This window comes from Schistocerca gregaria, chromosome 2 (genome assembly GCF_023897955.1).
Source record: "Schistocerca gregaria isolate iqSchGreg1 chromosome 2, iqSchGreg1.2, whole genome shotgun sequence".
Taxonomy (NCBI): Eukaryota; Metazoa; Arthropoda; class Insecta; order Orthoptera; family Acrididae; genus Schistocerca; species Schistocerca gregaria.
In genome coordinates, this window is record NC_064921.1 from 1,016,200,698 (window position 1) to 1,016,217,277 (window position 16,580).

General features: G+C 51.9%; 48 non-coding genes across 48 annotated transcripts; 31 read left to right on the plus strand and 17 right to left on the minus strand.

Annotated features, from left to right (window-relative positions):
* Nucleotides 1–229: 229 nt before the first annotated feature.
* Nucleotides 230–301, minus strand: Trnap-ugg (transfer RNA proline (anticodon UGG)). The gene has a single exon. It is a non-coding gene; the product is annotated as a tRNA-Pro (tRNA).
* A 412-nt stretch (nucleotides 302–713) lies between these two features.
* Nucleotides 714–786, plus strand: Trnav-cac (transfer RNA valine (anticodon CAC)). The gene has a single exon. It is a non-coding gene; the product is annotated as a tRNA-Val (tRNA).
* Nucleotides 787–1,210: 424 nt separating this feature from the next.
* On the minus strand, nucleotides 1,211–1,282 carry Trnap-ugg (transfer RNA proline (anticodon UGG)). Its single transcript has one exon. It is a non-coding gene; the product is annotated as a tRNA-Pro (tRNA).
* Nucleotides 1,283–1,694: 412 nt separating this feature from the next.
* Trnav-cac (transfer RNA valine (anticodon CAC)) lies at nucleotides 1,695–1,767 on the plus strand. Its single transcript has one exon. It is a non-coding gene; the product is annotated as a tRNA-Val (tRNA).
* A 158-nt stretch (nucleotides 1,768–1,925) lies between these two features.
* On the plus strand, nucleotides 1,926–1,998 carry Trnav-aac (transfer RNA valine (anticodon AAC)). The gene has a single exon. It is a non-coding gene; the product is annotated as a tRNA-Val (tRNA).
* Nucleotides 1,999–2,191: 193 nt separating this feature from the next.
* On the minus strand, nucleotides 2,192–2,263 carry Trnap-ugg (transfer RNA proline (anticodon UGG)). The gene has a single exon. It is a non-coding gene; the product is annotated as a tRNA-Pro (tRNA).
* A 412-nt stretch (nucleotides 2,264–2,675) lies between these two features.
* Nucleotides 2,676–2,748, plus strand: Trnav-cac (transfer RNA valine (anticodon CAC)). Its single transcript has one exon. It is a non-coding gene; the product is annotated as a tRNA-Val (tRNA).
* A 158-nt stretch (nucleotides 2,749–2,906) lies between these two features.
* Nucleotides 2,907–2,979, plus strand: Trnav-aac (transfer RNA valine (anticodon AAC)). Its single transcript has one exon. It is a non-coding gene; the product is annotated as a tRNA-Val (tRNA).
* A 193-nt stretch (nucleotides 2,980–3,172) lies between these two features.
* Nucleotides 3,173–3,244, minus strand: Trnap-ugg (transfer RNA proline (anticodon UGG)). Its single transcript has one exon. It is a non-coding gene; the product is annotated as a tRNA-Pro (tRNA).
* Nucleotides 3,245–3,656: 412 nt separating this feature from the next.
* Nucleotides 3,657–3,729, plus strand: Trnav-cac (transfer RNA valine (anticodon CAC)). The gene has a single exon. It is a non-coding gene; the product is annotated as a tRNA-Val (tRNA).
* A 158-nt stretch (nucleotides 3,730–3,887) lies between these two features.
* On the plus strand, nucleotides 3,888–3,960 carry Trnav-aac (transfer RNA valine (anticodon AAC)). The gene has a single exon. It is a non-coding gene; the product is annotated as a tRNA-Val (tRNA).
* A 193-nt stretch (nucleotides 3,961–4,153) lies between these two features.
* On the minus strand, nucleotides 4,154–4,225 carry Trnap-ugg (transfer RNA proline (anticodon UGG)). The gene has a single exon. It is a non-coding gene; the product is annotated as a tRNA-Pro (tRNA).
* Nucleotides 4,226–4,637: 412 nt separating this feature from the next.
* On the plus strand, nucleotides 4,638–4,710 carry Trnav-cac (transfer RNA valine (anticodon CAC)). The gene has a single exon. It is a non-coding gene; the product is annotated as a tRNA-Val (tRNA).
* A 158-nt stretch (nucleotides 4,711–4,868) lies between these two features.
* On the plus strand, nucleotides 4,869–4,941 carry Trnav-aac (transfer RNA valine (anticodon AAC)). The gene has a single exon. It is a non-coding gene; the product is annotated as a tRNA-Val (tRNA).
* A 193-nt stretch (nucleotides 4,942–5,134) lies between these two features.
* Nucleotides 5,135–5,206, minus strand: Trnap-ugg (transfer RNA proline (anticodon UGG)). Its single transcript has one exon. It is a non-coding gene; the product is annotated as a tRNA-Pro (tRNA).
* Nucleotides 5,207–5,618: 412 nt separating this feature from the next.
* On the plus strand, nucleotides 5,619–5,691 carry Trnav-cac (transfer RNA valine (anticodon CAC)). The gene has a single exon. It is a non-coding gene; the product is annotated as a tRNA-Val (tRNA).
* A 158-nt stretch (nucleotides 5,692–5,849) lies between these two features.
* Nucleotides 5,850–5,922, plus strand: Trnav-aac (transfer RNA valine (anticodon AAC)). The gene has a single exon. It is a non-coding gene; the product is annotated as a tRNA-Val (tRNA).
* Nucleotides 5,923–6,115: 193 nt separating this feature from the next.
* Nucleotides 6,116–6,187, minus strand: Trnap-ugg (transfer RNA proline (anticodon UGG)). Its single transcript has one exon. It is a non-coding gene; the product is annotated as a tRNA-Pro (tRNA).
* Nucleotides 6,188–6,599: 412 nt separating this feature from the next.
* Trnav-cac (transfer RNA valine (anticodon CAC)) lies at nucleotides 6,600–6,672 on the plus strand. Its single transcript has one exon. It is a non-coding gene; the product is annotated as a tRNA-Val (tRNA).
* A 158-nt stretch (nucleotides 6,673–6,830) lies between these two features.
* On the plus strand, nucleotides 6,831–6,903 carry Trnav-aac (transfer RNA valine (anticodon AAC)). The gene has a single exon. It is a non-coding gene; the product is annotated as a tRNA-Val (tRNA).
* Nucleotides 6,904–7,096: 193 nt separating this feature from the next.
* Nucleotides 7,097–7,168, minus strand: Trnap-ugg (transfer RNA proline (anticodon UGG)). The gene has a single exon. It is a non-coding gene; the product is annotated as a tRNA-Pro (tRNA).
* A 412-nt stretch (nucleotides 7,169–7,580) lies between these two features.
* Nucleotides 7,581–7,653, plus strand: Trnav-cac (transfer RNA valine (anticodon CAC)). The gene has a single exon. It is a non-coding gene; the product is annotated as a tRNA-Val (tRNA).
* A 158-nt stretch (nucleotides 7,654–7,811) lies between these two features.
* Trnav-aac (transfer RNA valine (anticodon AAC)) lies at nucleotides 7,812–7,884 on the plus strand. Its single transcript has one exon. It is a non-coding gene; the product is annotated as a tRNA-Val (tRNA).
* A 193-nt stretch (nucleotides 7,885–8,077) lies between these two features.
* Nucleotides 8,078–8,149, minus strand: Trnap-ugg (transfer RNA proline (anticodon UGG)). Its single transcript has one exon. It is a non-coding gene; the product is annotated as a tRNA-Pro (tRNA).
* A 412-nt stretch (nucleotides 8,150–8,561) lies between these two features.
* Nucleotides 8,562–8,634, plus strand: Trnav-cac (transfer RNA valine (anticodon CAC)). The gene has a single exon. It is a non-coding gene; the product is annotated as a tRNA-Val (tRNA).
* A 158-nt stretch (nucleotides 8,635–8,792) lies between these two features.
* On the plus strand, nucleotides 8,793–8,865 carry Trnav-aac (transfer RNA valine (anticodon AAC)). The gene has a single exon. It is a non-coding gene; the product is annotated as a tRNA-Val (tRNA).
* A 193-nt stretch (nucleotides 8,866–9,058) lies between these two features.
* Nucleotides 9,059–9,130, minus strand: Trnap-ugg (transfer RNA proline (anticodon UGG)). Its single transcript has one exon. It is a non-coding gene; the product is annotated as a tRNA-Pro (tRNA).
* Nucleotides 9,131–9,542: 412 nt separating this feature from the next.
* Nucleotides 9,543–9,615, plus strand: Trnav-cac (transfer RNA valine (anticodon CAC)). Its single transcript has one exon. It is a non-coding gene; the product is annotated as a tRNA-Val (tRNA).
* A 158-nt stretch (nucleotides 9,616–9,773) lies between these two features.
* Trnav-aac (transfer RNA valine (anticodon AAC)) lies at nucleotides 9,774–9,846 on the plus strand. The gene has a single exon. It is a non-coding gene; the product is annotated as a tRNA-Val (tRNA).
* A 193-nt stretch (nucleotides 9,847–10,039) lies between these two features.
* Trnap-ugg (transfer RNA proline (anticodon UGG)) lies at nucleotides 10,040–10,111 on the minus strand. Its single transcript has one exon. It is a non-coding gene; the product is annotated as a tRNA-Pro (tRNA).
* Nucleotides 10,112–10,523: 412 nt separating this feature from the next.
* Nucleotides 10,524–10,596, plus strand: Trnav-cac (transfer RNA valine (anticodon CAC)). Its single transcript has one exon. It is a non-coding gene; the product is annotated as a tRNA-Val (tRNA).
* A 158-nt stretch (nucleotides 10,597–10,754) lies between these two features.
* On the plus strand, nucleotides 10,755–10,827 carry Trnav-aac (transfer RNA valine (anticodon AAC)). Its single transcript has one exon. It is a non-coding gene; the product is annotated as a tRNA-Val (tRNA).
* A 193-nt stretch (nucleotides 10,828–11,020) lies between these two features.
* Trnap-ugg (transfer RNA proline (anticodon UGG)) lies at nucleotides 11,021–11,092 on the minus strand. Its single transcript has one exon. It is a non-coding gene; the product is annotated as a tRNA-Pro (tRNA).
* A 412-nt stretch (nucleotides 11,093–11,504) lies between these two features.
* On the plus strand, nucleotides 11,505–11,577 carry Trnav-cac (transfer RNA valine (anticodon CAC)). The gene has a single exon. It is a non-coding gene; the product is annotated as a tRNA-Val (tRNA).
* A 158-nt stretch (nucleotides 11,578–11,735) lies between these two features.
* Nucleotides 11,736–11,808, plus strand: Trnav-aac (transfer RNA valine (anticodon AAC)). Its single transcript has one exon. It is a non-coding gene; the product is annotated as a tRNA-Val (tRNA).
* Nucleotides 11,809–12,001: 193 nt separating this feature from the next.
* Trnap-ugg (transfer RNA proline (anticodon UGG)) lies at nucleotides 12,002–12,073 on the minus strand. Its single transcript has one exon. It is a non-coding gene; the product is annotated as a tRNA-Pro (tRNA).
* Nucleotides 12,074–12,485: 412 nt separating this feature from the next.
* Trnav-cac (transfer RNA valine (anticodon CAC)) lies at nucleotides 12,486–12,558 on the plus strand. The gene has a single exon. It is a non-coding gene; the product is annotated as a tRNA-Val (tRNA).
* Nucleotides 12,559–12,716: 158 nt separating this feature from the next.
* Nucleotides 12,717–12,789, plus strand: Trnav-aac (transfer RNA valine (anticodon AAC)). Its single transcript has one exon. It is a non-coding gene; the product is annotated as a tRNA-Val (tRNA).
* Nucleotides 12,790–12,982: 193 nt separating this feature from the next.
* On the minus strand, nucleotides 12,983–13,054 carry Trnap-ugg (transfer RNA proline (anticodon UGG)). Its single transcript has one exon. It is a non-coding gene; the product is annotated as a tRNA-Pro (tRNA).
* Nucleotides 13,055–13,466: 412 nt separating this feature from the next.
* Nucleotides 13,467–13,539, plus strand: Trnav-cac (transfer RNA valine (anticodon CAC)). Its single transcript has one exon. It is a non-coding gene; the product is annotated as a tRNA-Val (tRNA).
* Nucleotides 13,540–13,697: 158 nt separating this feature from the next.
* Trnav-aac (transfer RNA valine (anticodon AAC)) lies at nucleotides 13,698–13,770 on the plus strand. Its single transcript has one exon. It is a non-coding gene; the product is annotated as a tRNA-Val (tRNA).
* Nucleotides 13,771–13,963: 193 nt separating this feature from the next.
* Nucleotides 13,964–14,035, minus strand: Trnap-ugg (transfer RNA proline (anticodon UGG)). Its single transcript has one exon. It is a non-coding gene; the product is annotated as a tRNA-Pro (tRNA).
* Nucleotides 14,036–14,447: 412 nt separating this feature from the next.
* Trnav-cac (transfer RNA valine (anticodon CAC)) lies at nucleotides 14,448–14,520 on the plus strand. Its single transcript has one exon. It is a non-coding gene; the product is annotated as a tRNA-Val (tRNA).
* A 158-nt stretch (nucleotides 14,521–14,678) lies between these two features.
* On the plus strand, nucleotides 14,679–14,751 carry Trnav-aac (transfer RNA valine (anticodon AAC)). Its single transcript has one exon. It is a non-coding gene; the product is annotated as a tRNA-Val (tRNA).
* A 193-nt stretch (nucleotides 14,752–14,944) lies between these two features.
* Trnap-ugg (transfer RNA proline (anticodon UGG)) lies at nucleotides 14,945–15,016 on the minus strand. The gene has a single exon. It is a non-coding gene; the product is annotated as a tRNA-Pro (tRNA).
* Nucleotides 15,017–15,428: 412 nt separating this feature from the next.
* Nucleotides 15,429–15,501, plus strand: Trnav-cac (transfer RNA valine (anticodon CAC)). The gene has a single exon. It is a non-coding gene; the product is annotated as a tRNA-Val (tRNA).
* A 158-nt stretch (nucleotides 15,502–15,659) lies between these two features.
* Nucleotides 15,660–15,732, plus strand: Trnav-aac (transfer RNA valine (anticodon AAC)). The gene has a single exon. It is a non-coding gene; the product is annotated as a tRNA-Val (tRNA).
* Nucleotides 15,733–15,925: 193 nt separating this feature from the next.
* Nucleotides 15,926–15,997, minus strand: Trnap-ugg (transfer RNA proline (anticodon UGG)). Its single transcript has one exon. It is a non-coding gene; the product is annotated as a tRNA-Pro (tRNA).
* Nucleotides 15,998–16,580: the final 583 nt, after the last annotated feature.

Here is a 16,580-nt window from a genome sequence, read left to right on the forward strand (position 1 = left end):
CGCAGAAGGTCCCCATGTCGATCCCGGGCGGAAACACTTTTTTATCATTAAAAACAAGACATACTAACATGCATCTGCTACCATCTGTACCCAAAAACCTTCGTAATCGCCTTCACACGTCAGATCAGTGTCAATTGCTCACATCAAATATGAATTTCATTTGATACTGACGCCGAGCATTTTGCGTCGACTCAGCCACTCACGTGCGACCAGTTTGCACAAAACGCTAGGGCTCGTCCGGGATTTGAACCCGGGACCTCCTGCACCCAAAGCAGGAATCATACCCCTAGACCAACGAGCCATCTGACGTGGCAAATGACTATTATTTCAGTGCACTGGGTCCCTCGATGTGGTCCAGGGTGCTCTGGAAAGTCTCGTGTAGGCTGGCGGGATGGGGGCGGCGCGAATTCCCGCGGTCGGCGGCCTTCCTGGGCTATTGGTACCTTCATGTAGAGCTGCCGCTGGGCTCGCACTCCCTGCTGCTAAGAAAGTGATTGCTTTTGCTGCTATGATTTGCAATCACGATTGCGGGAAACGCCGCTATTTCGTTAGGGGTGCTACGGCAGACACCTTCTCGAGCACCCCGAAGACTTCTTGAGCCCTTGGCTGTGATGGTTTCCAGGCTGTCAAAAGAACTGTCGCGTGTGCATTCACGGACGGGAGAGAGGCTGAGGTAATTGCGAGTGAACGGAGATGGACTCCTCCCGTTCGCAGTTTCCGTAGTGTAGCGGTTATCACGACTGCTTCACACGCAGAAGGTCCCCGGTTCGATCCCGGGCGGGAACAGTATTTTCCTGCCTATGTCGTATTGTACTCCAGTGAGCCACGACATGTGAGGATCTTCTGCATGTACCTTTGTTCTGCAAGTAGCGCATTTATTTAATTTTTTAGTTACGATGACAACACCAGCACGAGTTGTCTCTAATGTAAGGCGCACACAAGTAGTTTCCGTGGTGTAGCGGTTATCACGTCTGCCTAACACGCAGAAGGTCCCCATGTCGATCCCGGGCGGAAACACTTTTTTATCATTAAAAACAAGACATACTAACATGCATCTGCTACCATCTGTACCCAAAAACCTTTGTAATCGCCTTCACACGTCAGATCAGTGTCAATTGCTCACATCAAATATGAATTTCATTTGATACTGACGCCGAGCATTTTGCGTCGACTCAGCCACTCACGTGCGACCAGTTTGCACAAAACGCTAGGGCTCGTCCGGGATTTGAACCCGGGACCTCCTGCACCCAAAGCAGGAATCATACCCCTAGACCAACGAGCCATCTGACGTGGCAAATGACTATTATTTCAGTGCACTGGGTCCCTCGATGTGGTCCAGGGTGCTCTGGAAAGTCTCGTGTAGGCTGGCGGGATGGGGGCGGCGCGAATTCCCGCGGTCGGCGGCCTTCCTGGGCTATTGGTACCTTCATGTAGAGCTGCCGCTGGGCTCGCACTCCCTGCTGCTAAGAAAGTGATTGCTTTTGCTGCTATGATTTGCAATCACGATTGCGGGAAACGCCGCTATTTCGTTAGGGGTGCTACGGCAGACACCTTCTCGAGCACCCCGAAGACTTCTTGAGCCCTTGGCTGTGATGGTTTCCAGGCTGTCAAAAGAACTGTCGCGTGTGCATTCACGGACGGGAGAGAGGCTGAGGTAATTGCGAGTGAACGGAGATGGGCTCCTGAAGTCCGCAGTTTCCGTAGTGTAGCGGTTATCTCGTCTGCTTCACACGCAGAAGGTCCTCGGTTCGATCCCGGGCGGGAACAGTATTTTCCTGCCTTTGTCGTATTGTACTCCAGTGAGCCACGACATGTGAGGATCTTCTGCATGTACCTTTGTTCTGCAAGTAGCGCATTTATTTAATTTCTTAGTAACGATGACAACACCAGCACGAGTTGTCTCTAATGTAAGGCGCACACAAGTAGTTTCCGTGGTGTAGCGGTTATCACGTCTGCCTAACACGCAGAAGGTCCCCGTGTCGATCCCGGGCGGAAACACTTTTTTATCATTAAAAACAAGACATACTAACATGCATCTGCTACCATCTGTACCCAAAAACCTTCGTAATCGCCTTCACACGTCAGATCAGTGTCAATTGCTCACATCAAATATGAATTTCATTTGATACTGACGCCGAGCATTTTGCGTCGACTCGGCCACTCACGTGCGACCAGTTTGCACAAAACGCTAGGGCTCGTCCGGGATTTGAACCCGGGACCTCCTGCACCCAAAGCAGGAATCATACCCCTAGACCAACGAGCCATCTGACGTGGCAAATGACTATTATTTCAGTGCACTGGGTCCCTCGATGTGGTCCAGGGTGCTCTGGAAAGTCTCGTGTAGGCTGGCGGGATGGGGGCGGCGCGAATTCCCGCGGTCGGCGGCCTTCCTGGGCTATTGGTACCTTCATGTAGAGCTGCCGCTGGGCTCGCACTCCCTGCTGCTAAGAAAGTGATTGCTTTTGCTGCTATGATTTGCAATCACGATTGCGGGAAACGCCGCTATTTCGTTAGGGGTGCTACGGCAGACACCTTCTCGAGCACCCCGAAGACTTCTTGAGCCCTTGGCTGTGATGGTTTCCAGGCTGTCAAAAGAACTGTCGCGTGTGCATTCACGGACGGGAGAGAGGCTGAGGTAATTGCGAGTGAACGGAGATGGACTCCTCCCGTTCGCAGTTTCCGTAATGTAGCGGTTATCTCGTCTGCTTCACACGCAGAAGGTCCTCGGTTCGATCCCGGGCGGGAACAGTATTTTCCTGCCTATGTCGTATTGTACTCCAGTGAGCCACGACATGTGAGGATCTTCTGCATGTACCTTTGTTCTGCAAGTAGCGCATTTATTTAATTTCTTAGTAACGATGACAACACCAGCACGAGTTGTCTCTAATGTAAGGCGCACACAAGTAGTTTCCGTGGTGTAGCGGTTATCACGTCTGCCTAACACGCAGAAGGTCCCCGTGTCGATCCCGGGCGGAAACACTTTTTTATCATTAAAAACAAGACATACTAACATGCATCTGCTACCATCTGTACCCAAAAACCTTCGTAATCGCCTTCACACGTCAGATCAGTGTCAATTGCTCACATCAAATATGAATTTCATTTGATACTGACGCCGAGCATTTTGCGTCGACTCGGCCACTCACGTGCGACCAGTTTGCACAAAACGCTAGGGCTCGTCCGGGATTTGAACCCGGGACCGCCTGCACCCAAAGCAGGAATCATACCCCTAGACCAACGAGCCATCTGACGTGGCAAATGACTATTATTTCAGTGCACTGGGTCCCTCGATGTGGTCCAGGGTGCTCTGGAAAGTCTCGTGTAGGCTGGCGGGATGGGGGCGGCGCGAATTCCCGCGGTCGGCGGCCTTCCTGGGCTATTGGTACCTTCATGTAGAGCTGCCGCTGGGCTCGCACTCCCTGCTGCTAAGAAAGTGATTGCTTTTGCTGCTATGATTTGCAATCACGACTGCGGGAAACGCCGCTATTTCGTTAGGGGTGCTACGGCAGACACCTTCTCGAGCACCCCGAAGACTTCTTGAGCCCTTGGCTGTGATGGTTTCCAGGCTGTCAAAAGAACTGTCGCGTGTGCATTCACGGACGGGAGAGAGGCTGAGGTAATTGCGAGTGAACGGAGATGGACTCCTCCCGTTCGCAGTTTCCGTAGTGTAGCGGTTATCACGTCTGCTTCACACGCAGAAGGTCCCCGGTTCGATCCCGGGCGGGAACAGTATTTTCCTGCCTATGTCGTATTGTACTCCAGTGAGCCACGACATGTGAGGATCTTCTGCATGTACCTTTGTTCTGCAAGTAGCGCATTTATTTAATTTCTTAGTAACGATGACAACACCAGCACGAGTTGTCTCTAATGTAAGGCGCACACAAGTAGTTTCCGTGGTGTAGCGGTTATCACGTCTGCCTAACACGCAGAAGGTCCCCGTGTCGATCCCGGGCGGAAACACTTTTTTATCATTAAAAACAAGACATACTAACATGCATCTGCTACCATCTGTACCCAAAAACCTTCGTAATCGCCTTCACACGTCAGATCAGTGTCAATTGCTCACATCAAATATGAATTTCATTTGATACTGACGCCGAGCATTTTGCGTCGACTCGGCCACTCACGTGCGACCAGTTTGCACAAAACGCTAGGGCTCGTCCGGGATTTGAACCCGGGACCTCCTGCACCCAAAGCAGGAATCATACCCCTAGACCAACGAGCCATCTGACGTGGCAAATGACTATTATTTCAGTGCATTGGGTCCCTCGATGTGGTCCAGGGTGCTCTGGAAAGTCTCGTGTAGGCTGGCGGGATGGGGGCGGCGCGAATTCCCGCGGTCGGCGGCCTTCCTGGGCTATTGGTACCTTCATGTAGAGCTGCCGCTGGGCTCGCACTCCCTGCTGCTAAGAAAGTGATTGCTTTTGCTGCTATGATTTGCAATCACGACTGCGGGAAACGCCGCTATTTCGTTAGGGGTGCTACGGCAGACACCTTCTCGAGCACCCCGAAGACTTCTTGAGCCCTTGGCTGTGATGGTTTCCAGGCTGTCAAAAGAACTGTCGCGTGTGCATTCACGGACGGGAGAGAGGCTGAGGTAATTGCGAGTGAACGGAGATGGACTCCTCCCGTTCGCAGTTTCCGTAGTGGAGCGGTTATCACGTCTGCTTCACACGCAGAAGGTCCCCGGTTCGATCCCGGGCGGGAACAGTATTTTCCTGCCTATGTCGTATTGTACTCCAGTGAGCCACGACATGTGAGGATCTTCTGCATGTACCTTTGTTCTGCAAGTAGCGCATTTATTTAATTTCTTAGTAACGATGACAACACCAGCACGAGTTGTCTCTAATGTAAGGCGCACACAAGTAGTTTCCGTGGTGTAGCGGTTATCACGTCTGCCTAACACGCAGAAGGTCCCCGTGTCGATCCCGGGCGGAAACACTTTTTTATCATTAAAAACAAGACATACTAACATGCATCTGCTACCATCTGTACCCAAAAACCTTCGTAATCGCCTTCACACGTCAGATCAGTGTCAATTGCTCACATCAAATATGAATTTCATTTGATACTGACGCCGAGCATTTTGCGTCGACTCGGCCACTCACGTGCGACCAGTTTGCACAAAACGCTAGGGCTCGTCCGGGATTTGAACCCGGGACCTCCTGCACCCAAAGCAGGAATCATACCCCTAGACCAACGAGCCATCTGACGTGGCAAATGACTATTATTTCAGTGCATTGGGTCCCTCGATGTGGTCCAGGGTGCTCTGGAAAGTCTCGTGTAGGCTGGCGGGATGGGGGCGGCGCGAATTCCCGCGGTCGGCGGCCTTCCTGGGCTATTGGTACCTTCATGTAGAGCTGCCGCTGGGCTCGCACTCCCTGCTGCTAAGAAAGTGATTGCTTTTGCTGCTATGATTTGCAATCACGACTGCGGGAAACGCCGCTATTTCGTTAGGGGTGCTACGGCAGACACCTTCTCGAGCACCCCGAAGACTTCTTGAGCCCTTGGCTGTGATGGTTTCCAGGCTGTCAAAAGAACTGTCGCGTGTGCATTCACGGACGGGAGAGAGGCTGAGGTAATTGCGAGTGAACGGAGATGGACTCCTCCCGTTCGCAGTTTCCGTAGTGTAGCGGTTATCACGTCTGCTTCACACGCAGAAGGTCCCCGGTTCGATCCCGGGCGGGAACAGTATTTTCCTGCCTATGTCGTATTGTACTCCAGTGAGCCACGACATGTGAGGATCTTCTGCATGTACCTTTGTTCTGCAAGTAGCGCATTTATTTAATTTCTTAGTAACGATGACAACACCAGCACGAGTTGTCTCTAATGTAAGGCGCACACAAGTAGTTTCCGTGGTGTAGCGGTTATCACGTCTGCCTAACACGCAGAAGGTCCCCGTGTCGATCCCGGGCGGAAACACTTTTTTATCATTAAAAACAAGACATACTAACATGCATCTGCTACCATCTGTACCCAAAAACCTTCGTAATCGCCTTCACACGTCAGATCAGTGTCAATTGCTCACATCAAATATGAATTTCATTTGATACTGACGCCGAGCATTTTGCGTCGACTCGGCCACTCACGTGCGACCAGTTTGCACAAAACGCTAGGGCTCGTCCGGGATTTGAACCCGGGACCTCCTGCACCCAAAGCAGGAATCATACCCCTAGACCAACGAGCCATCTGACGTGGCAAATGACTATTATTTCAGTGCACTGGGTCCCTCGATGTGGTCCAGGGAGCTCTGGAAAGTCTCGTGTAGGCTGGCGGGATGGGGGCGGCGCGAATTCCCGCGGTCGGCGGCCTTCCTGGGCTATTGGTACCTTCATGTAGAGCTGCCGCTGGGCTCGCACTCCCTGCTGCTAAGAAAGTGATTGCTTTTGCTGCTATGATTTGCAATCACGATTGCGGGAAACGCCGCTATTTCGTTAGGGGTGCTACGGCAGACACCTTCTCGAGCACCCCGAAGACTTCTTGAGCCCTTGGCTGTGATGGTTTCCAGGCTGTCAAAAGAACTGTCGCGTGTGCATTCACGGACGGGAGAGAGGCTGAGGTAATTGCGAGTGAACGGAGATGGGCTCCTGAAGTCCGCAGTTTCCGTAGTGTAGCGGTTATCTCGTCTGCTTCACACGCAGAAGGTCCTCGGTTCGATCCCGGGCGGGAACAGTATTTTCCTGCCTATGTCGTATTGTACTCCAGTGAGCCACGACATGTGAGGATCTTCTGCATGTACCTTTGTTCTGCAAGTAGCGCATTTATTTAATTTCTTAGTAACGATGACAACACCAGCACGAGTTGTCTCTAATGTAAGGCGCACACAAGTAGTTTCCGTGGTGTAGCGGTTATCACGTCTGCCTAACACGCAGAAGGTCCCCGTGTCGATCCCGGGCGGAAACACTTTTTTATCATTAAAAACAAGACATACTAACATGCATCTGCTACCATCTGTACCCAAAAACCTTCGTAATCGCCTTCACACGTCAGATCAGTGTCAATAGCTCACATCAAATATGAATTTCATTTGATACTGACGCCGAGCATTTTGCGTCGACTCGGCCACTCACGTGCGACCAGTTTGCACAAAACGCTAGGGCTCGTCCGGGATTTGAACCCTGGACCTCCTGCACCCAAAGCAGGAATCATACCCCTAGACCAACGAGCCATCTGACGTGGCAAATGACTATTATTTCAGTGCACTGGGTCCCTCGATGTGGTCCAGGGTGCTCTGGAAAGTCTCGTGTAGGCTGGCGGGATGGGGGCGGCGCGAATTCCCGCGGTCGGCGGCCTTCCTGGGCTATTGGTACCTTCATGTAGAGCTGCCGCTGGGCTCGCACTCCCTGCTGCTAAGAAAGTGATTGCTTTTGCTGCTATGATTTGCAATCACGACTGCGGGAAACGCCGCTATTTCGTTAGGGGTGCTACGGCAGACACCTTCTCGAGCACCCCGAAGACTTCTTGAGCCCTTGGCTGTGATGGTTTCCAGGCTGTCAAAAGAACTGTCGCGTGTGCATTCACGGACGGGAGAGAGGCTGAGGTAATTGCGAGTGAACGGAGATGGGCTCTTGAAGTCCGCAGTTTCCGTAGTGTAGCGGTTATCTCGTCTGCTTCACACGCAGAAGGTCCTCGGTTCGATCCCGGGCGGGAACAGTATTTTCCTGCCTATGTCGTATTGTACTCCAGTGAGCCACGACATGTGAGGATCTTCTGCATGTACCTTTGTTCTGCAAGTAGCGCATTTATTTAATTTCTTAGTAACGATGACAACACCAGCACGAGTTGTCTCTAATGTAAGGCGCACACAAGTAGTTTCCGTGGTGTAGCGGTTATCACGTCTGCCTAACACGCAGAAGGTCCCCGTGTCGATCCCGGGCGGAAACACTTTTTTATCATTAAAAACAAGACATACTAACATGCATCTGCTACCATCTGTACCCAAAAACCTTCGTAATCGCCTTCACACGTCAGATCAGTGTCAATTGCTCACATCAAATATGAATTTCATTTGATACTGACGCCGAGCATTTTGCGTCGACTCGGCCACTCACGTGCGACCAGTTTGCACAAAACGCTAGGGCTCGTCCGGGATTTGAACCCGGGACCTCCTGCACCCAAAGCAGGAATCATACCCCTAGACCAACGAGCCATCTGACGTGGCAAATGACTATTATTTCAGTGCACTGGGTCCCTCGATGTGGTCCAGGGTGCTCTGGAAAGTCTCGTGTAGGCTGGCGGGATGGGGGCGGCGCGAATTCCCGCGGTCGGCGGCCTTCCTGGGCTATTGGTACCTTCATGTAGAGCTGCCGCTGGGCTCGCACTCCCTGCTGCTAAGAAAGTGATTGCTTTTGCTGCTATGATTTGCAATCACGACTGCGGGAAACGCCGCTATTTCGTTAGGGGTGCTACGGCAGACACCTTCTCGAGCACCCCGAAGACTTCTTGAGCCCTTGGCTGTGATGGTTTCCAGGCTGTCAAAAGAACTGTCGCGTGTGCATTCACGGACGGGAGAGAGGCTGAGGTAATTGCGAGTGAACGGAGATGGACTCCTCCCGTTCGCAGTTTCCGTAGTGTAGCGGTTATCACGTCTGCTTCACACGCAGAAGGTCCCCGGTTCGATCCCGGGCGGGAACAGTATTTTCCTGCCTATGTCGTATTGTACTCCAGTGAGCCACGACATGTGAGGATCTTCTGCATGTACCTTTGTTCTGCAAGTAGCGCATTTATTTAATTTTTTAGTTACGATGACAACACCAGCACGAGTTGTCTCTAATGTAAGGCGCACACAAGTAGTTTCCGTGGTGTAGCGGTTATCACGTCTGCCTAACACGCAGAAGGTCCCCGTGTCGATCCCGGGCGGAAACACTTTTTTATCATTAAAAACAAGACATACTAACATGCATCTGCTACCATCTGTACCCAAAAACCTTCGTAATCGCCTTCACACGTCAGATCAGTGTCAATTGCTCACATCAAATATGAATTTCATTTGATACTGACGCCGAGCATTTTGCGTCGACTCGGCCACTCACGTGCGACCAGTTTGCACAAAACGCTAGGGCTCGTCCGGGATTTGAACCCGGGACCTCCTGCACCCAAAGCAGGAATCATACCCCTAGACCAACGAGCCATCTGACGTGGCAAATGACTATTATTTCAGTGCACTGGGTCCCTCGATGTGGTCCAGGGTGCTCTGGAAAGTCTCGTGTAGGCTGGCGGGATGGGGGCGGCGCGAATTCCCGCGGTCGGCGGCCTTCCTGGGCTATTGGTACCTTCATGTAGAGCTGCCGCTGGGCTCGCACTCCCTGCTGCTAAGAAAGTGATTGCTTTTGCTGCTATGATTTGCAATCACGACTGCGGGAAACGCCGCTATTTCGTTAGGGGTGCTACGGCAGACACCTTCTCGAGCACCCCGAAGACTTCTTGAGCCCTTGGCTGTGATGGTTTCCAGGCTGTCAAAAGAACTGTCGCGTGTGCATTCACGGACGGGAGAGAGGCTGAGGTAATTGCGAGTGAACGGAGATGGGCTCCTGAAGTCCGCAGTTTCCGTAGTGTAGCGGTTATCTCGTCTGCTTCACACGCAGAAGGTCCTCGGTTCGATCCCGGGCGGGAACAGTATTTTCCTGCCTATGTCGTATTGTACTCCAGTGAGCCACGACATGTGAGGATCTTCTGCATGTACCTTTGTTCTGCAAGTAGCGCATTTATTTAATTTCTTAGTAACGATGACAACACCAGCACGAGTTGTCTCTAATGTAAGGCGCACACAAGTAGTTTCCGTGGTGTAGCGGTTATCACGTCTGCCTAACACGCAGAAGGTCCCCGTGTCGATCCCGGGCGGAAACACTTTTTTATCATTAAAAACAAGACATACTAACATGCATCTGCTACCATCTGTACCCAAAAACCTTCGTAATCGCCTTCACACGTCAGATCAGTGTCAATTGCTCACATCAAATATGAATTTCATTTGATACTGACGCCGAGCATTTTGCGTCGACTCGGCCACTCACGTGCGACCAGTTTGCACAAAACGCTAGGGCTCGTCCGGGATTTGAACCCGGGACCTCCTGCACCCAAAGCAGGAATCATACCCCTAGACCAACGAGCCATCTGACGTGGCAAATGACTATTATTTCAGTGCACTGGGTCCCTCGATGTGGTCCAGGGTGCTCTGGAAAGTCTCGTGTAGGCTGGCGGGATGGGGGCGGCGCGAATTCCCGCGGTCGGCGGCCTTCCTGGGCTATTGGTACCTTCATGTAGAGCTGCCGCTGGGCTCGCACTCCCTGCTGCTAAGAAAGTGATTGCTTTTGCTGCTATGATTTGCAATCACGACTGCGGGAAACGCCGCTATTTCGTTAGGGGTGCTACGGCAGACACCTTCTCGAGCACCCCGAAGACTTCTTGAGCCCTTGGCTGTGATGGTTTCCAGGCTGTCAAAAGAACTGTCGCGTGTGCATTCACGGACGGGAGAGAGGCTGAGGTAATTGCGAGTGAACGGAGATGGGCTCTTGAAGTCCGCAGTTTCCGTAGTGTAGCGGTTATCTCGTCTGCTTCACACGCAGAAGGTCCTCGGTTCGATCCCGGGCGGGAACAGTATTTTCCTGCCTATGTCGTATTGTACTCCAGTGAGCCACGACATGTGAGGATCTTCTGCATGTACCTTTGTTCTGCAAGTAGCGCATTTATTTAATTTCTTAGTAACGATGACAACACCAGCACGAGTTGTCTCTAATGTAAGGCGCACACAAGTAGTTTCCGTGGTGTAGCGGTTATCACGTCTGCCTAACACGCAGAAGGTCCCCGTGTCGATCCCGGGCGGAAACACTTTTTTATCATTAAAAACAAGACATACTAACATGCATCTGCTACCATCTGTACCCAAAAACCTTCGTAATCGCCTTCACACGTCAGATCAGTGTCAATTGCTCACATCAAATATGAATTTCATTTGATACTGACGCCGAGCATTTTGCGTCGACTCGGCCACTCACGTGCGACCAGTTTGCACAAAACGCTAGGGCTCGTCCGGGATTTGAACCCGGGACCTCCTGCACCCAAAGCAGGAATCATACCCCTAGACCAACGAGCCATCTGACGTGGCAAATGACTATTATTTCAGTGCACTGGGTCCCTCGATGTGGTCCAGGGTGCTCTGGAAAGTCTCGTGTAGGCTGGCGGGATGGGGGCGGCGCGAATTCCCGCGGTCGGCGGCCTTCCTGGGCTATTGGTACCTTCATGTAGAGCTGCCGCTGGGCTCGCACTCCCTGCTGCTAAGAAAGTGATTGCTTTTGCTGCTATGATTTGCAATCACGACTGCGGGAAACGCCGCTATTTCGTTAGGGGTGCTACGGCAGACACCTTCTCGAGCACCCCGAAGACTTCTTGAGCCCTTGGCTGTGATGGTTTCCAGGCTGTCAAAAGAACTGTCGCGTGTGCATTCACGGACGGGAGAGAGGCTGAGGTAATTGCGAGTGAACGGAGATGGACTCCTCCCGTTCGCAGTTTCCGTAGTGTAGCGGTTATCACGTCTGCTTCACACGCAGAAGGTCCCCGGTTCGATCCCGGGCGGGAACAGTATTTTCCTGCCTATGTCGTATTGTACTCCAGTGAGCCACGACATGTGAGGATCTTCTGCATGTACCTTTGTTCTGCAAGTAGCGCATTTATTTAATTTTTTAGTTACGATGACAACACCAGCACGAGTTGTCTCTAATGTAAGGCGCACACAAGTAGTTTCCGTGGTGTAGCGGTTATCACGTCTGCCTAACACGCAGAAGGTCCCCGTGTCGATCCCGGGCGGAAACACTTTTTTATCATTAAAAACAAGACATACTAACATGCATCTGCTACCATCTGTACCCAAAAACCTTCGTAATCGCCTTCACACGTCAGATCAGTGTCAATTGCTCACATCAAATATGAATTTCATTTGATACTGACGCCGAGCATTTTGCGTCGACTCGGCCACTCACGTGCGACCAGTTTGCACAAAACGCTAGGGCTCGTCCGGGATTTGAACCCGGGACCTCCTGCACCCAAAGCAGGAATCATACCCCTAGACCAACGAGCCATCTGACGTGGCAAATGACTATTATTTCAGTGCACTGGGTCCCTCGATGTGGTCCAGGGTGCTCTGGAAAGTCTCGTGTAGGCTGGCGGGATGGGGGCGGCGCGAATTCCCGCGGTCGGCGGCCTTCCTGGGCTATTGGTACCTTCATGTAGAGCTGCCGCTGGGCTCGCACTCCCTGCTGCTAAGAAAGTGATTGCTTTTGCTGCTATGATTTGCAATCACGACTGCGGGAAACGCCGCTATTTCGTTAGGGGTGCTACGGCAGACACCTTCTCGAGCACCCCGAAGACTTCTTGAGCCCTTGGCTGTGATGGTTTCCAGGCTGTCAAAAGAACTGTCGCGTGTGCATTCACGGACGGGAGAGAGGCTGAGGTAATTGCGAGTGAACGGAGATGGGCTCCTGAAGTCCGCAGTTTCCGTAGTGTAGCGGTTATCTCGTCTGCTTCACACGCAGAAGGTCCTCGGTTCGATCCCGGGCGGGAACAGTATTTTCCTGCCTATGTCGTATTGTACTCCAGTGAGCCACGACATGTGAGGATCTTCTGCATGTACCTTTGTTCTGCAAGTAGCGCATTTATTTAATTTCTTAGTAACGATGACAACACCAGCACGAGTTGTCTCTAATGTAAGGCGCACACAAGTAGTTTCCGTGGTGTAGCGGTTATCACGTCTGCCTAACACGCAGAAGGTCCCCGTGTCGATCCCGGGCGGAAACACTTTTTTATCATTAAAAACAAGACATACTAACATGCATCTGCTACCATCTGTACCCAAAAACCTTCGTAATCGCCTTCACACGTCAGATCAGTGTCAATTGCTCACATCAAATATGAATTTCATTTGATACTGACGCCGAGCATTTTGCGTCGACTCGGCCACTCACGTGCGACCAGTTTGCACAAAACGCTAGGGCTCGTCCGGGATTTGAACCCGGGACCTCCTGCACCCAAAGCAGGAATCATACCCCTAGACCAACGAGCCATCTGACGTGGCAAATGACTATTATTTCAGTGCACTGGGTCCCTCGATGTGGTCCAGGGTGCTCTGGAAAGTCTCGTGTAGGCTGGCGGGATGGGGGCGGCGCGAATTCCCGCGGTCGGCGGCCTTCCTGGGCTATTGGTACCTTCATGTAGAGCTGCCGCTGGGCTCGCACTCCCTGCTGCTAAGAAAGTGATTGCTTTTGCTGCTATGATTTGCAATCACGACTGCGGGAAACGCCGCTATTTCGTTAGGGGTGCTACGGCAGACACCTTCTCGAGCACCCCGAAGACTTCTTGAGCCCTTGGCTGTGATGGTTTCCAGGCTGTCAAAAGAACTGTCGCGTGTGCATTCACGGACGGGAGAGAGGCTGAGGTAATTGCGAGTGAACGGAGATGGGCTCTTGAAGTCCGCAGTTTCCGTAGTGTAGCGGTTATCTCGTCTGCTTCACACGCAGAAGGTCCTCGGTTCGATCCCGGGCGGGAACAGTATTTTCCTGCCTATGTCGTATTGTACTCCAGTGAGCCACGACATGTGAGGATCTTCTGCATGTACCTTTGTTCTGCAAGTAGCGCATTTATTTAATTTCTTAGTAACGATGACAACACCAGCACGAGTTGTCTCTAATGTAAGGCGCACACAAGTAGTTTCCGTGGTGTAGCGGTTATCACGTCTGCCTAACACGCAGAAGGTCCCCGTGTCGATCCCGGGCGGAAACACTTTTTTATCATTAAAAACAAGACATACTAACATGCATCTGCTACCATCTGTACCCAAAAACCTTCGTAATCGCCTTCACACGTCAGATCAGTGTCAATTGCTCACATCAAATATGAATTTCATTTGATACTGACGCCGAGCATTTTGCGTCGACTCGGCCACTCACGTGCGACCAGTTTGCACAAAACGCTAGGGCTCGTCCGGGATTTGAACCCGGGACCTCCTGCACCCAAAGCAGGAATCATACCCCTAGACCAACGAGCCATCTGACGTGGCAAATGACTATTATTTCAGTGCACTGGGTCCCTCGATGTGGTCCAGGGTGCTCTGGAAAGTCTCGTGTAGGCTGGCGGGATGGGGGCGGCGCGAATTCCCGCGGTCGGCGGCCTTCCTGGGCTATTGGTACCTTCATGTAGAGCTGCCGCTGGGCTCGCACTCCCTGCTGCTAAGAAAGTGATTGCTTTTGCTGCTATGATTTGCAATCACGACTGCGGGAAACGCCGCTATTTCGTTAGGGGTGCTACGGCAGACACCTTCTCGAGCACCCCGAAGACTTCTTGAGCCCTTGGCTGTGATGGTTTCCAGGCTGTCAAAAGAACTGTCGCGTGTGCATTCACGGACGGGAGAGAGGCTGAGGTAATTGCGAGTGAACGGAGATGGACTCCTCCCGTTCGCAGTTTCCGTAGTGTAGCGGTTATCACGTCTGCTTCACACGCAGAAGGTCCCCGGTTCGATCCCGGGCGGGAACAGTATTTTCCTGCCTATGTCGTATTGTACTCCAGTGAGCCACGACATGTGAGGATCTTCTGCATGTACCTTTGTTCTGCAAGTAGCGCATTTATTTAATTTTTTAGTTACGATGACAACACCAGCACGAGTTGTCTCTAATGTAAGGCGCACACAAGTAGTTTCCGTGGTGTAGCGGTTATCACGTCTGCCTAACACGCAGAAGGTCCCCGTGTCGATCCCGGGCGGAAACACTTTTTTATCATTAAAAACAAGACATACTAACATGCATCTGCTACCATCTGTACCCAAAAACCTTCGTAATCGCCTTCACACGTCAGATCAGTGTCAATTGCTCACATCAAATATGAATTTCATTTGATACTGACGCCGAGCATTTTGCGTCGACTCGGCCACTCACGTGCGACCAGTTTGCACAAAACGCTAGGGCTCGTCCGGGATTTGAACCCGGGACCTCCTGCACCCAAAGCAGGAATCATACCCCTAGACCAACGAGCCATCTGACGTGGCAAATGACTATTATTTCAGTGCACTGGGTCCCTCGATGTGGTCCAGGGTGCTCTGGAAAGTCTCGTGTAGGCTGGCGGGATGGGGGCGGCGCGAATTCCCGCGGTCGGCGGCCTTCCTGGGCTATTGGTACCTTCATGTAGAGCTGCCGCTGGGCTCGCACTCCCTGCTGCTAAGAAAGTGATTGCTTTTGCTGCTATGATTTGCAATCACGATTGCGGGAAACGCCGCTATTTCGTTAGGGGTGCTACGGCAGACACCTTCTCGAGCACCCCGAAGACTTCTTGAGCCCTTGGCTGTGATGGTTTCCAGGCTGTCAAAAGAACTGTCGCGTGTGCATTCACGGACGGGAGAGAGGCTGAGGTAATTGCGAGTGAACAGAGATGGACTCCTCCCGTTCGCAGTTTCCGTAGTGTAGCGGTTATCACGTCTGCTTCACACGCAGAAGGTCCTCGGTTCGATCCCGGGCGGGAACAGTATTTTCCTGCCTATGTCGTATTGTACTCCAGTGAGCCACGACATGTGAGGATCTTCTGCATGTACCTTTGTTCTGCAAGTAGCGCATTTATTTAATTTCTTAGTAACGATGACAACACCAGCACGAGTTGTCTCTAATGTAAGGCGCACACAAGTAGTTTCCGTGGTGTAGCGGTTATCACGTCTGCCTAACACGCAGAAGGTCCCCGTGTCGATCCCGGGCGGAAACACTTTTTTATCATTAAAAACAAGACATACTAACATGCATCTGCTACCATCTGTACCCAAAAACCTTCGTAATCGCCTTCACACGTCAGATCAGTGTCAATTGCTCACATCAAATATGAATTTCATTTGATACTGACGCCGAGCATTTTGCGTCGACTCGGCCACTCACGTGCGACCAGTTTGCACAAAACGCTAGGGCTCGTCCGGGATTTGAACCCGGGACCTCCTGCACCCAAAGCAGGAATCATACCCCTAGACCAACGAGCCATCTGACGTGGCAAATGACTATTATTTCAGTGCACTGGGTCCCTCGATGTGGTCCAGGGTGCTCTGGAAAGTCTCGTGTAGGCTGGCGGGATGGGGGCGGCGCGAATTCCCGCGGTCGGCGGCCTTCCTGGGCTATTGGTACCTTCATGTAGAGCTGCCGCTGGGCTATCTGTCTCGCGTGTGTTTGTTGTGATTGCTTTTGCTGCTATGATTTGCAATCACGACTGCGGGAAACGCCGCTATTTCGTTAGGGGTGCTACGGCAGACACCTTCTCGAGCACCCCGAAGACTTCTTGAGCCCTTGGCTGTGATGGTTTCCAGGCTGTCAAAAGAACTGTCGCGTGTGCATTCACGGACGGGAGAGAGGCTGAGGTAATTGCGAGTGAACGGAGATGGGCTCCTGAAGTCCGCAGTTTCCCTAGTGTAGCGGTTAACTCGTCTGCTTCACACGCAGAAGGTCCTCGGTTCGATCCCGGGCGGGAACAGTATTTTCCTGCCTATGTCGTATTGTACTCCAGTGAGCCACGACATGTGAGGATCTTCTGCATGTACCTTTGTTCTGCAAGTAGCGCATTTATTTAAT